Source organism: Macaca fascicularis, chromosome 17 (assembly GCF_037993035.2).
Source record: "Macaca fascicularis isolate 582-1 chromosome 17, T2T-MFA8v1.1".
In the NCBI taxonomy this organism is placed as follows: domain Eukaryota; kingdom Metazoa; phylum Chordata; class Mammalia; order Primates; family Cercopithecidae; genus Macaca; species Macaca fascicularis.
In genome coordinates this window covers 81,015,392-81,030,022 of record NC_088391.1, presented here as the reverse complement: position 1 = coordinate 81,030,022, position 14,631 = coordinate 81,015,392, and the positions used below count along the sequence as shown (strand labels likewise).

The window sequence follows — 14,631 nt, the reverse complement described above, 5'->3', positions numbered from 1 at the left end:
TAATGGGCACTGCATAATAAAATTGGTCTGTAGTTTTCAAAATTGGTAAGTCCACAAAAGTAAAGTCTGGGAAACTTTCAGATTGAAGAACACTACAAACATGACAACTAAATGCACCAGTTTTTTTCTAAACTGGGTAATTATGCTATAGCAGGTATTATTGTACAGTTTTTGTTTGTTTACTTGTGACAGGGTCACCCTGTCAACCCAGGCTTGATCAAGGTTCACCATAGCTTTGACCTCCTGGGCTCAAGGGATCCTCCAGTCTCAGTCTACCAAGTAGCTGAGCATACAGGTGTACCATCACATCTAGTTAATTTATTTTTATTTTTTGTAGAGATGGGGTCTTGCTATGTTGCCCAGGCTGGTCCCACACTCTTGGACTCAAGCAATCCTCCTGCCTCAGCCTCCCAAACTGATGGGATTCCAGGTGTGAGCCACCATGCCCAGCCTGAATCCTGAAAGTGTTCTGAAGGTTAGATGAGACTAATGTATCAATGTCAGTTTCCTGAGTTTGATGGCTTAGTTGTGTTATTTAAGAGAATATCCCTGTTTTTGGAAAAGATATCTAAGTGTTTGGGAGTGATTTTGCATCAGTCAGAGTTCTCCAGAGAAACAGAATCACTAGAATTAACTGGGAGATACATAGTAGAATTTGTTTCTCAGGGAAATCTGATTTTGCTCTAAGGCCTTCCGATTAGATGAAGTCCAAGAAGATTAAAGAGAATAATTGCCTTTATGTAAAGGCAAGTGACTGCAGGTATGAGCCACATCTAAAAACTACCTTCGTCACAATACCCCTGCTAATTTGCATGCTTTCCCTACATTGTGAACTCTCTCATGAGTCAAATTGACAAATGTGCTCCTTTCATCCTTTTGTAATATCCCTGTATTATTGAATATTTTATATTATGGGATGACTGGCATTTATCTCTAATACATTCTGTGCTTCTTATGGGAGCTAATGCTTAATCTTTCAAGTATGTACCCCAAGCACAGCATCAGACACAAAGGAACTGTTTTGAATAATTATGAAATAAATGGATGTTTATAGATATGTGCAAAATAGTCTGTAAATGCCTGTACATGTCTTGGTCAGTAATTAAATTTTCATAATTTCTTTTTTTTTTTTTTTTTTTTTGAGACGGAGTCTAGCTCTGTTGCCCAGGCTGGAGTGCAGTGGCCGGATCTCAGCTCACTGCAAGCCCCGCCTCCCGGGTTCACGCCATTCTCCTGCCTCAGCCTCCCAAGTAGCTGGGAGTACAGGCGCCCGCCACCTCGCCCGGCTAATTTTTTTTGTATTTTAGTAGAGACGGGGTTTCACCGTGTTAGCCAGGATGGTCTTGATCTCCTGAACTCGTGATCCACCCGTCTCGGCCTCCCAAAGTGCTGGGATTACAGGCTTGAGCCACCGCGCCTGGCCCATAATTTCATTTTAAATGTGCATAAAAGTATTAAATATTATCAAGACATGGTTGATGAACTAAGAAATCATAATTTCAGGACACTGAGTTGCATAGTCATTTTGGGTTAGTAAGTTTTGCTTAAGTCAGGGATATGTAATTAAATGATTAATAACATAATATTGAACTAAGTTGTTAAACATCAGTTTGGAGATATAAATCAGCAGTAACTGGGTTACTTCAAATCATCATATAAAAACTCATATGAACAGTACACATTGTCATCATTTTACAATATTTCTATGAGACAAGGTGATTAGAAATGCTGTTCTAGACATTTTTGTGTGTTATGGATATTACACATTAATAATTTTATCAATATTATGGCTATAAGGGTTAAATAGTTTAGTTGTAATATTGTTTTGTTGCCTTACAACTTGCATATCCTTCGGGTTAAATCAACATAATCTTAACATCATTGCTTAATCACTCTTGCAGTTTTTTTCATTACACTTTTGTTATGTTTCAATAATGATTTCAATCTTTTATATCTAATTTTATAATACACTTGCAAGGTAGTTATTTCTGTTAATTATTTTTAGATGAACTGATTGATTGTCACAGAAGTTAATTAGTTGCCTTAACTTCTAATTATTGCTATTGCTGCAGCCAGGAATAGAATGCATGCCTGTAAAACTGCAATCCAGTCTATTTCCTGGACACCACACTTTGATTTTGTCTTTGTTTTACCCATAAAATGGATTTACCTACATTAAAAAATTGTATAAAGTAGTTTACTGATAAAGACGTGAGAATTATAGAAATAAAACACAAAAGATTATGACAGATTCTTATTTTAAAGAAATCGAGGCTTAATGCCAAATATGTTAGCCCATAACCCACACTATTTTGTAATCGTTATATATGATGTTGAATTGATTATTTACCTATTGCCTCTCAGCAACAGTTCCACCCTGAATTCTCTGCTCTCTCAGGCTAGGAATGGAGTTCGAGTACTCTCTTCTCAGACTATTTTGCTAGTTAGTGTGCTGAGGTTCTGTCCTCACAAAGTATTGTTCAGACATTTGAAGGCAAGGAGAGGGTAGAAAAGGTCTTATTTCTTCTTGGTTTTAGGTCCGTCAGCATTTCCCTAGCTTCCGGGTTTGTTTGGTGTTTTTTCACTCTGTGTTTTGCACTTCAATGTTCAGATATGTTGAACAGAGAGACCCTGGTGTGAGCAGTGTGAGCCAGCTCTGTCTCTTCAGTCGCTGAATCCAGGACATAGGTCAATGGGACCCTTTCTCCAACCACTAATACTTGGTGACCTCATTTTTTCGATTTGTTGCTACTCAGTGAATAGTGGCTGCTTACTGTTTCAATCATCTATCTTGATTTCTGCTTTCAAACAAAAGTCTAACCAATTCCCTGTATTCCAGTCACTAAAAGGCAAACAAATGAGATTATCTTGTACTAATACAATAATTTGACCAGAAATATTTCATTTGAAATCTGAAATCCAGTAATTATTTTGTTTCTTCATAAAGTATTGTATGCAATTTTGTTTTTCTGTTCTCAGGGGAGTAGAATTTAATCAGATGTTGTACTTCTGTTGGATAACCTGTAATGGGACAAGCTTAGTGACTCCTCACATAATGAAACACACAGCCGTAACAAAACACATAGCTAGAAGCAGCAATAACAGTATCGTTCACCTGGGTTTTACGATACAGGGGGCATACAGTCTGCATTTTGGGTAAGAGGCGACAATCAGAGTTATAGTCTAGGTGGACAGGTGGTGGTGGAGTAGGCGAGGCAGACAATGATTGATGGTTTATTGGTTTTCAGATGAGTACCACCAGTCAAGGAACTGTAAGAAGAATACACTGACAGAAAGGCCAGTAGACAGGGATAAGGCAACACTCCTCACAGCTTTCTTCAGAGCTGACTTTATCTTCTCACTAACACTCCTGGCTGGTTGCTATATCATGCTGGCTTCAGCTGGTCTATGCTCCAGAGCTTGTATATCCTGAACTGTCAGTCGACCTAGCTGAACTCCAGCCAGTCTCAGCAGTGGTGAGTGATGCTGAGATTTTCCTAGGATGTACCGAAGTTGTACAAGAAACCCTCCTGCCCAGGCCATGTTAACAAATGGGTAGGTTGCCAGGAAGGGTCTGTAAAGTGGTTTCCAGTTGGAAGAAGGGGGATGAATAGAATATTCATCCTCTTCTCTCGGCTAGAAGCCAGCTTCTCCAGCTTCATTTTCAGATAGAAAAGAAGAACCAGGAGCATAATTGATTTCCAAAGCTGCTTCCTTAGGAGACCAGTGCTAGCCAATCTCTGAGACTTGTGAGTGTCCCCCATTATGATTCTCTTTAAGCCACAAAAGTTTTCAGAAAATGAGGCACTGGTTCTAGACAGTTATACTGTTGGAGCCGGAGATGTAGCAGAGTAAAGATTTCATCAAACCACCTCCACAAGAAGCTATAGTGGGTGGGATGTGATTCTGCAAGAACCTTGACCACATGCTGAAGAGCAGATCTCACTGCTGTCGTTAAACTGTCCTGTGCTACCACCACAAAGATGGATGGCTGCTCAACAGCCACAGAAACAGTCGTGATGTGAGCCTGTGTTCAGCCATAGCTTCCTGTGTGTACTGGCTTTCACTTTACCCACAAACTCGTGAGCATGAACGTTTTTGGGAGGAAGGGCATCAAAAGAATGCTCAATCTTAAAAGTAAACTTCCTGCATGGTATCCAAAACTCCAAACTCAATGAACTGGGAGAAAAAGACCTGTTGCGGAGGCACAGGGGAGTCTCAAGGAGGTTAAGAACAAAGTTGACTCGGACGTGGGTGGAAGTGGTATGTGGTAAGGGGGTAAGTTGTCAAATGCCGCATCTCAGGGCAGAACGTGGCTGTGTGGTACAGGTATCTGGGAAGGAGCGCGATCCTCTGGATCTGCGAACCAGGAATGCCATCCCCGCCACCCAACCATGAGAGCTCAAAAGTCAGCGGATTCTGAGGATTCAGAGGTGCCAGTGTGAGTTTCGGACACAAGGACTGGCTCCAGCTGTCTGCTTTGAGTATCCCCTCCAGCGCCCACTTTTGCTCACTGACCCCAGACAAGGCGCAGAGAATGTTATATATATATATATCATGTTTTATATATAAATATATATAACATGTCATATATTTTATTTATATATAACATGCTATATATAGAAATAATATACAACATATATATAACATGCTATGTATATAAATAATATATATGACATGTTATATATATACACACATATATATTTAAAAATTTTTGAGACAGGGTCTTGCTCTGTCACTCAGGCTGCAGCTCAGTGGTGCAAACTTGGCTCACTGCAACCTCTGTCTCCTGGACTCAAGCAATTCTCATGCCTCAGCCTCCCAAGTAGCTAGGACTACAGGTATCCACAACTACACCTGGCTAATTTTTGTATTTTTAGTAGACACAGGGTTTGGCCATGTTGGCCAGGCTGGTCTTGAACTCCTGACCCAAGTGATCCGCCCACCTCAACCTCCCAAAGTGCTGGGATTACAGGTGTGAGTCATCACACATGGACAGTATTTTATATTATATGGAGTGGGTTTTCTTTTTTCTCAAGCAAAAAGAGATATTTTGACTTTTCGTCATTGAAATGAGGCAAATAATAAAGTATCATAAAGTCACAGTAATATAAATCTCACCAAGCAATTAGTTATGATATTTTAAACATTTCTGGTCATGTATGTTCATCAGTGCTTACATCACAGACTCTAGCTTATCCTGACTGTTTCTTGTGTTGCTGCTGCTGTTCATGCTTTCCCCTCCCAGTTGGACTGCCCTTTGTTTTCATCCTCTTGTACACTTTGACCCTTCTCAAACTCAAAGGAAGTTAGCCTGAGGCCTGAACATGAAGCTTTACCTTTCATATTATACTTTTCAGAAATGTAAAGATATTTTATTACATTTTCCTGAAGAGTGACTGTTTCTCCTTTAATTGTATATATTTTGGCATTTATCACAATTTTTATAAAGATGGGGTACAAATTATAACTACAAGACCCATTTAGTCATATATTTTAATTCCTGAAATCACTTCGCTTCACCTTTCATGTATTATTTTGAATAACACAAATATTGCTAAATATGGTAAAAAGCAATGTGGCCTTTTATATCATCAACAATGCTTGCATTCAAAATACAACAGTGTCTTCTACTAAATGTAAGCATGAAACCAATCAACCAATTAAAACCAATTTATAACTGAATAATAATTTAAGGTGTTTAACTCAATCATAGTTCAACTTATTTACCTCTTCCATAAATACAACAAAAAGTTGAGTTTATCACAAAATACATTGCTAAATTAAAATTTGGGGATTTCCTTTTCAACATCGAAAAGTTTTAGTAAATTAGAAAACTAATCTAAACCACTTGAAGGTGTTCTATGTCTGTAAACACTAAAGAAAGCCTTATGCAAACTATCACAAGAAAATAGTATTCAAATTTTAAGCAAAATAATACACGATTTTTATTTTTTTACCAACTAACATTGATTTTAATTTTCTGTTTATAATGTTTATACTTTCAGCAAAACCCACAGCATATCTTTTTTGGACTACTGTATTTTCTTTTCATCCAGATAAGTTGCATTTAGCTCTAACTATTTCTAATGTGCTGCCAAGATATTTTAATATTTATTAATTTTGTAATATTTAGAAAATGTTTTTCTCCCGAACGAAGACTAAATTTCCCCATTAAGAATATGAACTTCAAAAATATATTTAACTTGTTACTTTTTCTCTTTTTCTCTATATGTAGTTTTTCCCATTTTTCACCCACAGGAAATGTTTATTAAACTTCTAGTATTATTACCTTTGTACATGCAACAGATATTGCTTGTTACTCATCACTTACAGCCTAGGCACTGATATTACAGTGATAAATGAAAGATACTACCCCCATGTTTGGCTTACAAAATTTGGGGAGCTACATAGAAAACATGAATATACAGTTGATCATGTAATTTTAATTGTGATTACTTCAGAGAACACATGCAGAAATTCCTGATGTGGCCAGACGCGGTAGCTCACGCCTGTAAGCCCAGCACTTTGGGAGGCTGAGGTAGGTGGATCACCTGAGTTCAGGAGTTCGAGACCAGCCTGACCAATATGGTGAAATCCCATCTCTACTAAAAATACAAAAATCAGGGCTGGTCGCGGTGGCTCACGCCTGTAATCTCAGCACTTTGGGAGGCCGAGGCAGGCGGATGACGAGGTCAGGAGATCGACACCATCCCGGCAAACATGGTGAAACCCCTTCTGTACTAAAAATACAAAAAAACTAGCCGGCGAGGTGGCGGGCGCCTGTAGTCCCAGCTACTCCGGAGGCTGAGGCAGGAGAATGGCGTGAACCCGGGGGGCGGAGCTCGCAGTGAGCCGAGATCGCGCCACTGCACTTCAGCCTGGGCAAACAGAGCGAAATCACGTCTCAAAATTCCGTTTCCCAAAAACAAAACAAAACAAAAACAAAAATTAGCCAGGCATGGAGGTGTGCACCTGTAATCCCAGCTACTCAGGAGGCCGAGACAGGAGAAACGTTTGAACTTGGGAGGTGGAGGTTGCGGTGAGCCGAGATTGCGCCACTGCACTCCAGAGCGACAGAGTAAGAATCTGTCTGGAAAAAAATAAAAAAGAAAAGAAAAAAACTCCCTTCCCTTGTGTTACATTTCAGGTACCCAAAACATAGTCCATCAATATTTTAAGACAAATGATTTTAAAAGGCAAAGTGCTGTTTGATTCCAAAGAATACAGAACTGAATCTTTTCTATTCAGAAAGAAAAGAAAACATCATCCCCCTATAGAAACAAGACAAATATACAAAATTAAAGAACAGTCTGGGAGATAAATTATATCAAAACAATAGCAAAATGTGAACAAAAGACATTTCCCAAGAATCGGTTCCACATGAATTAGTCTGAAAGTAATTTATCTGGCATTTATAAGATGAAGAGCTCTATTCAAGTTCAAGGGCTGAGGAACTGCTTGTTCCAAAAATTGACATATCTGAGTTGTAATTTGATGGCAGAGAAGAATTTATATGGGTGGAAAGGACATTTCTGGGCGTATTTCAGGCCGGTGAAATGCAAGAAGGGGAAATCAAAGATAAATTGACAAAATAAACTTAAACAATATTACTGCGAGGTAGCAAAGGGATGATTTTTCAGTTTGTTGCTCCTGCTGAAAGTGGCATTTCCTAAGAAGTAAGAATTACCTGTAGAATACAATAAAAATAAGCAGTTTTACATAGCAGTCAATATGTTTCTTACAAAAGCATGGGAAGCAAATTTCTTCCATCAGAGAAGCTCTGAAATAAGCAGCAAATGTGAAGATAATTCAGTAAAGAAGAATCAGACCTCTTCCATTTGTATATATGAGGTAATAGAAATAACAGAATATATAGCTAAACTTACAAAAATAACATTTGTAAAGGCCCTGTACTATAAAATCTCAATGGAGATAAAAGGAAAGCTGAAACATTGAAAACAATTGACTCTGATGCAAGACTAGCAGAGAAGACTAGTGGAGAGATACAAAACAGAGTAAACAAATAATGGGCAGCAAGGAATGTAGCAGAAATTTTCCAAACTACACTTAATTTATAAAACACGTGAAAACTGTTTTTAAGTGTGGATCACATAGGAATTACGCTGTTATTATATCTGATTATGTAAGCTGTTAGTGTCAAACTATTTAATTATATCTGTTGTATTTCAAATTTGTCATAATCCTCAATGAAAAATAGTGGTTTTATAAAGTCTCAGGTTTTAAAAACACTGACTTTTTAAAGGAGCTATGTACTGAAGCATGTAGATTAAGTAACCGATGCTAAAATATTTCTAGTTAAATAATGTACACAGTAGCGTTTTGAAGAAGAAAATTATACATAACAGAAAGCAGATATATTTTGGGGTAGAAACACACATGTTTATCCTAGATGTTCCATTTTGGAAACTTCTTTGTTTTTGAGCCTTAATATCTTCAAAGAAGAAATATTTAAAATTGGTAATGCATACTTAAAAGTCTGAGGATCATATATAATATTTTTATCTTGAAACATAGAATATGCTGATATTGAAATACGATATTGAGTATATAGAAAATTCAAAAATTAATAATAGCAAATGGTATTAAGAAGCAACAGAACTCACAGGTTTCTGACTTTTGAACTGACTTACATGAAAGTTAATACTGCTCAAAACAGTATAAAAGAGAATGTGAATTTTATTATTTTAAGCCACTGCTTCTTAAGGACAAATTTGTCTTTTGATACAGTCTCTCAAACAAATGTAGAAATATGATAAATATATAAATAAACAAAACAAACAAATAAATAAAAGCAACAACAAGTTTAGGCTCATTTCTAAGCCTAAAGACAAACTTAAAAATTATTTTCATACAATTTTTGCTAAGCCTTCTAACCTAGTCCTGCTCTTTCATGTGACCTAGGTTATGAACTCAGCAAATATCCAAATTTTTAACTTTTCTCTATTTTTGGAGTATAGTTTTGCTAATGAAACTCGGGGGAAAGAGCTTATATTTAAGATATTTATTTGAGATATTTAGATTTTCAAAAATTTTTACAAGACAATTATCATTAAAGGTTATTTTTAAAATATAGCATCTAGCTATTGTCAAAGTAGTCTCTCCAGGATTACCTATTGAACTATAAACCGAAAGAAGAAAAAACTTTCAGTCTCCAACACTTAATTTTTATTCCCACAATTTTGCTGTTCCAAAATTTTGCTTGTGTTTATATACTTCTATATTTAAGTCATGTATTATTCACATAGGCCTTAAGGGAAAACTGCTCTATTATCATAAAGGCAAAGTCCATAAAAACTAATTAGAAAATAATTACCAAGAAGACAAAGACATAAGAAATGTTTCAAGCTTTGAAAAATACCCCTTCCATATTAGTCTTCCATTTAGTCTTAGTAAGCTCAGGCTATTATAATAACATACTAGAAGTTGGGTGGCTTAAACAACATACTTTTTTTTCTCATATTTCTGGACATTGGAAGTTAGAGTGTCAGCAGTGTCAAAGTTCTTGCTGAGGACCCAGTTCTGGTTTAAAAAAACTTCTTCTTGTGTCCTCAAATGGCAGAAAGAGTCAGCTTACTCTATGGGTTCCTTTCATAAGGGCATTAATTCCACTCACGAAGACTCCATTCTCATGACCTGATCACTTCCTAAGAACCTCACCTCCAAATACTATCATACTGGGATTAGGGTTTAAACATATGAATTTGGGAAGACGAGGGTACATTCAGTCCACTGCAATTTGGTTATGAGTATGTCCTGGGAAATTCAATATTTAATGTTGATTTACTACAAGATTAAAATTTTAGAGTCATTTCCTCCTTTATATGAAGTGCACTCTAATTTTATTAACTTAGGAATTTGTCTTCCGTAATATTCCATTGAAGAAACAGGTAAGCCCATCAGAAAAATAATCTTCCATTGTACTTTGTAAAGGCACATCCATTTTGATAATAAATTGAACAAGTGTTTTAATTTTAGAATGCTACATTTGTCTCTATTGCCAAAGACAAGTTATAGTTTAAACATAAGATGATAACATTATCAAAAAAGATTTGATAAACATTTGGACAAAGAGCATACATATAAAATTAAAAATATCATTTCTTAATTTATGTAACATCCGAAGTAATTATATTTGTTTTGGCACATCAGCAAATTCAGAACTATGGTAGTGCCAAATGTCTGAACATTTTATAAAAAATATAGTCTATATAATTAATATTAATAATACTATTAGTGATACCATATTATTATATATCTTATATAGATACTAAATATAAAATGTCTAAACATTTTATAAAGAATATCCTATACTCAACCTTAAGCCAAAAAGTGAAAAATAATTTTGGCAAGTTTCAGAGCTTTTTTGTGTCTACTTTTTGTTTGTTTCTGTGTTTTATAAATAACCAATTTTTACATTTATTTCTGGTTATCTTAGTTATTTATTCTGATTTACTATTGAGACTATATATCCCTATTTGGTGTAATAATATTTTAATTATTTTAGTTGGAACTGGTAAAAACCTTTTTTTTCCAAATATATTTTTTGATTACTATTTTTCACATGGTATGTATGAGTTTAATATGCATGAGTTTAAGCTTCAAAAGCTACAACAGGGATTTAGCTTAAAATTTCTAACTACAGCTGAGGATGGTGGTTCATGCCTGTAGTCCTAGCACTTTGGGAGGTCAAGGCGGGCGGATCACAAGCTCAGGAGATTGAGACCATCTTGACCAACATGGTGAAACCCCGTCCCTACTAAAATACAAAAAAAACTAGCCAGGCGTGGTGGCCCATGCCTATAATCCCAACTACTTGGGAAGCTGAGGCGGGGAAATCCCTTGAACCCGGAAGGCGGAGGTTGCCGTGGGCTGAGATGTTGCCGTGGGCTGAGATGGTGCCACTGCACTCCAGTCTGGCGACGGAGCAAGACTCCGTCTCAAAAAAAAAAAAAAAAAAGAAAGAAAGAAATTCTAATCATGACATAATATGTAGACATATTGTTTCTACCATTCTCAGAATTTCCTCCCAGGAATAATGTCTCTTTCCCATTATTAAATTCATAAATTATAATCCCTGGTAAATTTTGGTATTATCAGTTCCCTCTATCAAATACATTTTTCTTTGGCTGTTTCAGAAGTATTTTACTTTTGTTATTTAGTGATAGAAATATTTTTAAAAGAGTTCTCTTTATGTCATAAAGCTCTGTATTTTGGCTCATTTTTGTCAAATCATGCTATTGGAAATGCATTACTTCTATGGGCATTCGAATGGGTTTCCACATCATGTATATTTTATGATCATTATGTATTTTATGACCATTCTCTTTCGTTTCATGTTTTAACATAATCACCTTAGCATTTCATATTTTAATTGAATTAACATTGATATATTTTAATGTTTATTTTTTCAACTTCCAAGGATTTTAAAAAAGGTATGTTGTATTTTATCAAATGCTTTTAATCCCATTTTTAAATTGTCTAATTTTTGTATTTTATGATAGACCAAATTTATGTAATCCTTAAATATAATTATTACTTGTATTTCTATGAAAAAAGTTATATGAAAAATTTATCAGCTTTGTAAAGCTTCTGCCCATACACTACTAAGCTATTTTAAACATTTTATTATTTTTTATCTATATGGATAATAAAAACTATCATTTTTTAAAGTGACTACTATATAGCAAGTACTTTCTCAAAAATCAGACAAGGAGTTACACAAATAATTATTAACAGGGCAAGCACTGGTTTGCATTATGAATTAGAGTTGGACAGGTGTGGTGGCTCACATCTGTAATTCCAGCACCTTTCCAGCATGGCTGTAATTCCTAGGCAGGTGGATTGGGGCAACATGGTGAAACCCCATCTTTAAAAAAAGAAAAAATTTACCAGGGCATAGTGGCATGTGCCTGTAGTCGCTGCCACCCTGGGAGGCTGAGGTGAAAGGATCAGTTGAGCCCAGGAGGTCAAGGCTGTAGTGGGCTGTGATTGCACCATCGCACTCCAGCCTAGACAACAGAGCAAGACTCTGTCCAAAAAAAAAAAAAAAAAAAAAAGAAGGAAAGAAAGAAAATAAGAAAAGCAATTTAGAGTCTAGAAGAATGGTGTTAACCAGACTTCAGATGATTGAGGAAGAAACATATGTGGCAATTGTTCCATATTCTAAACTGAGCCACTAGGTTTTCTTCAGAGCATTAGGAAAGAAAAGGTAATTCTTTTTGTATTTATTTTTAAGGTAAAGAATAGAGAAGAAAATATATTTGGAAGGAAACGTGAGACATTTCCTATCATTTTTCTTCCCATTTTTTAGTGGAAGGAGTAGATAAAAATACCTCGTCACACTGACATATCCTTTTTGAATTTGGGTACAGTGGACACTGTCTATTTCACACAAGATTAGCTTGAGGTTTTGCTATCTACCTGAGATGGCAAAACAGGAGAGAGAAAATACTTCATTGGGAGCTAGCTACACGTACATAAATTTGGATTGTACCAGATATGTGCTATGCAAAAAGGGAGCCAAGCTGATACCATTTAAAATGCTCCTTAGAAATACTATCTGAAGGAATTACATAATGCCAACAACAGAGTAGACATCTGGAAGTCCAGGCACTCAGTCCGGCAAACTAAATTTAGACATCCTTTGAGCTGGCATGTCTTAAAGTTAAGAAACTTAAAATGTACCTTACTATAGAGTAATATTTGGCCAGATTCCAAGCTCCAAGAGATAGAAATCAAATCATTATGCAACCAAGCAAGTGAAAATGGTTTTGCCCTTTAAACATATTTTCTAATCTCCTCCTGGCTGTTTCCCTGGGAGGTCATACGCCATGATTAATAAGCAACGGAGAAAATCAGGAGAGCAATGTGGGGGATGAAAAAGTCTACCAAATGTCCATTTTCAGATTGGATCTCCAGCCTCATATAAGGCCAAGTCAGTGAAATGAGGAATCTTTAAATAAAACTTGGAGTTTCACTATTATACAGGATAATTCAATTTTTGATTAGATAGATCTTTTGTGAGACTGAAAGTAACTGGAAAAATGGTTATGTTGTCATTTTGTTGATTAACTACTGAAGTCACAGGAAATTCCTTTAATATCATAAAACAGAAGGGAATAATTAGCCTCTCAGAATGGGTTTAATCAAGAAGAGAAGAAAAAATGTTTCCTTGTTTATTTTGCATCATATGGAGTCCCACTCTAACTCTTGACTTAGAATACAGTGGAAAATATGACATAGTATTTCTAATACACCAAGATCGATATATTGCAAAATTATAATATGCTTCAGCAATAAAAAGAGGTGTCTGGGACTCAGATAGCTTATAATTTGAGTAAAAAGTGTGTCTTCAATTTATAATGCCATCCATCTTCTCCTGACTGCTCGACATGATTACTGAACTTACTGTGGATTTCACAAAAGCCTAGAAACTTTTAAAAAGTTCACATGCATTAACTAGTCTAATCTTCACAAGGATGCTTTTAGATATAAGGAAACTGAGATAAGGGAAATTAAATGGCTTTACAAAGATTACATAAGTGGTAAATGTTAGAGCCACCATTTGAGCAATGTAAGGGTGGACCCATACCATTTCTTAAACTCTGTGCTTTACTGTTTCATCTTGTGATATCAGATAGCCACAAATTGGTTCAAAAAATGATTCTTAACCAAGTTGGAATGTCTCTTTATGAAAATTTATTCTTTCGGCTTCTTTTCACAATATATTCTTGCAATTTGAATTCAAATAAACCATGGAGCCCCCCCTTCTCCAAAATAGCCTTTTCAGCACCATTGCCTGATATATTTCAACTAGATCAAGGGTGTCTAATCTTTTGGCTTCCCTGGGCCATGTTGGAATAAGAATTTTCTTGGGCCACACATACAATACACTAACACTTTTGATAGTTGATAAGCTTTAAAAAATAACAAAAATCTCATAGAGTTTTAAGAAAGTTTATGAATTTGTGTTGGGCCTCATTCGAAGCCATTATAGGCTGCATGCAGACTGTGGGTGGTGGGTTGGACAAGCTTGAACCAGACCTTCTTTAGACATATACTATATTTGTAAAACTCTCAGTGTCCTCAGGTGTTTGTTTGTTTTTTGCTTGTTTTATCTGATAGGCTAAAATATTTTTAAAATTATCTAACAAAATTTTTATTTTTGGTCAAATTTCCTTGTAGTTTGAAAAAAATATGTGATTATTGAGATGATAAGGTATTAATTGCTTAAAACTTCAAAACCCTATTGTGACTTTTTTTTTAACTTATGTATAAACTACCCTCTTATTCTACTAAATGCATTTTTACTTTAAGTATTGTTTAGTGGATATAATTAACCCCTTTGATTTATGTTTGTTTTTACCTGACACACTTTTAGTATCTTTAAAAGAAATTACTTATTAAATGTTCCTTACACATCTGTGACAGGTTAATGTCCCACTAAAGATGTGTATATCCTAATCCCTGTGAATATTTTAACTTCTTTTTTTTTTTTTTTCAGACTGAGTCTTGCTCTGCTCCCAGGCTGGAGTGCAGTGACATGATCTCATCTCACCACAACCTCTGCTTCCCAGGTTCAAGCTATTCTCCTGGCTCAGCCTTCTG

At 35.8% G+C, this 14,631-nt stretch overlaps 1 pseudogene; it reads right to left on the bottom strand.

The window, feature by feature from the left end:
- Nucleotides 1–2,926: 2,926 nt before the first annotated feature.
- LOC102116207 (peroxisome assembly protein 12 pseudogene) lies at nt 2,927–5,233 on the bottom strand (annotated as a pseudogene).
- Nucleotides 5,234–14,631: the final 9,398 nt, after the last annotated feature.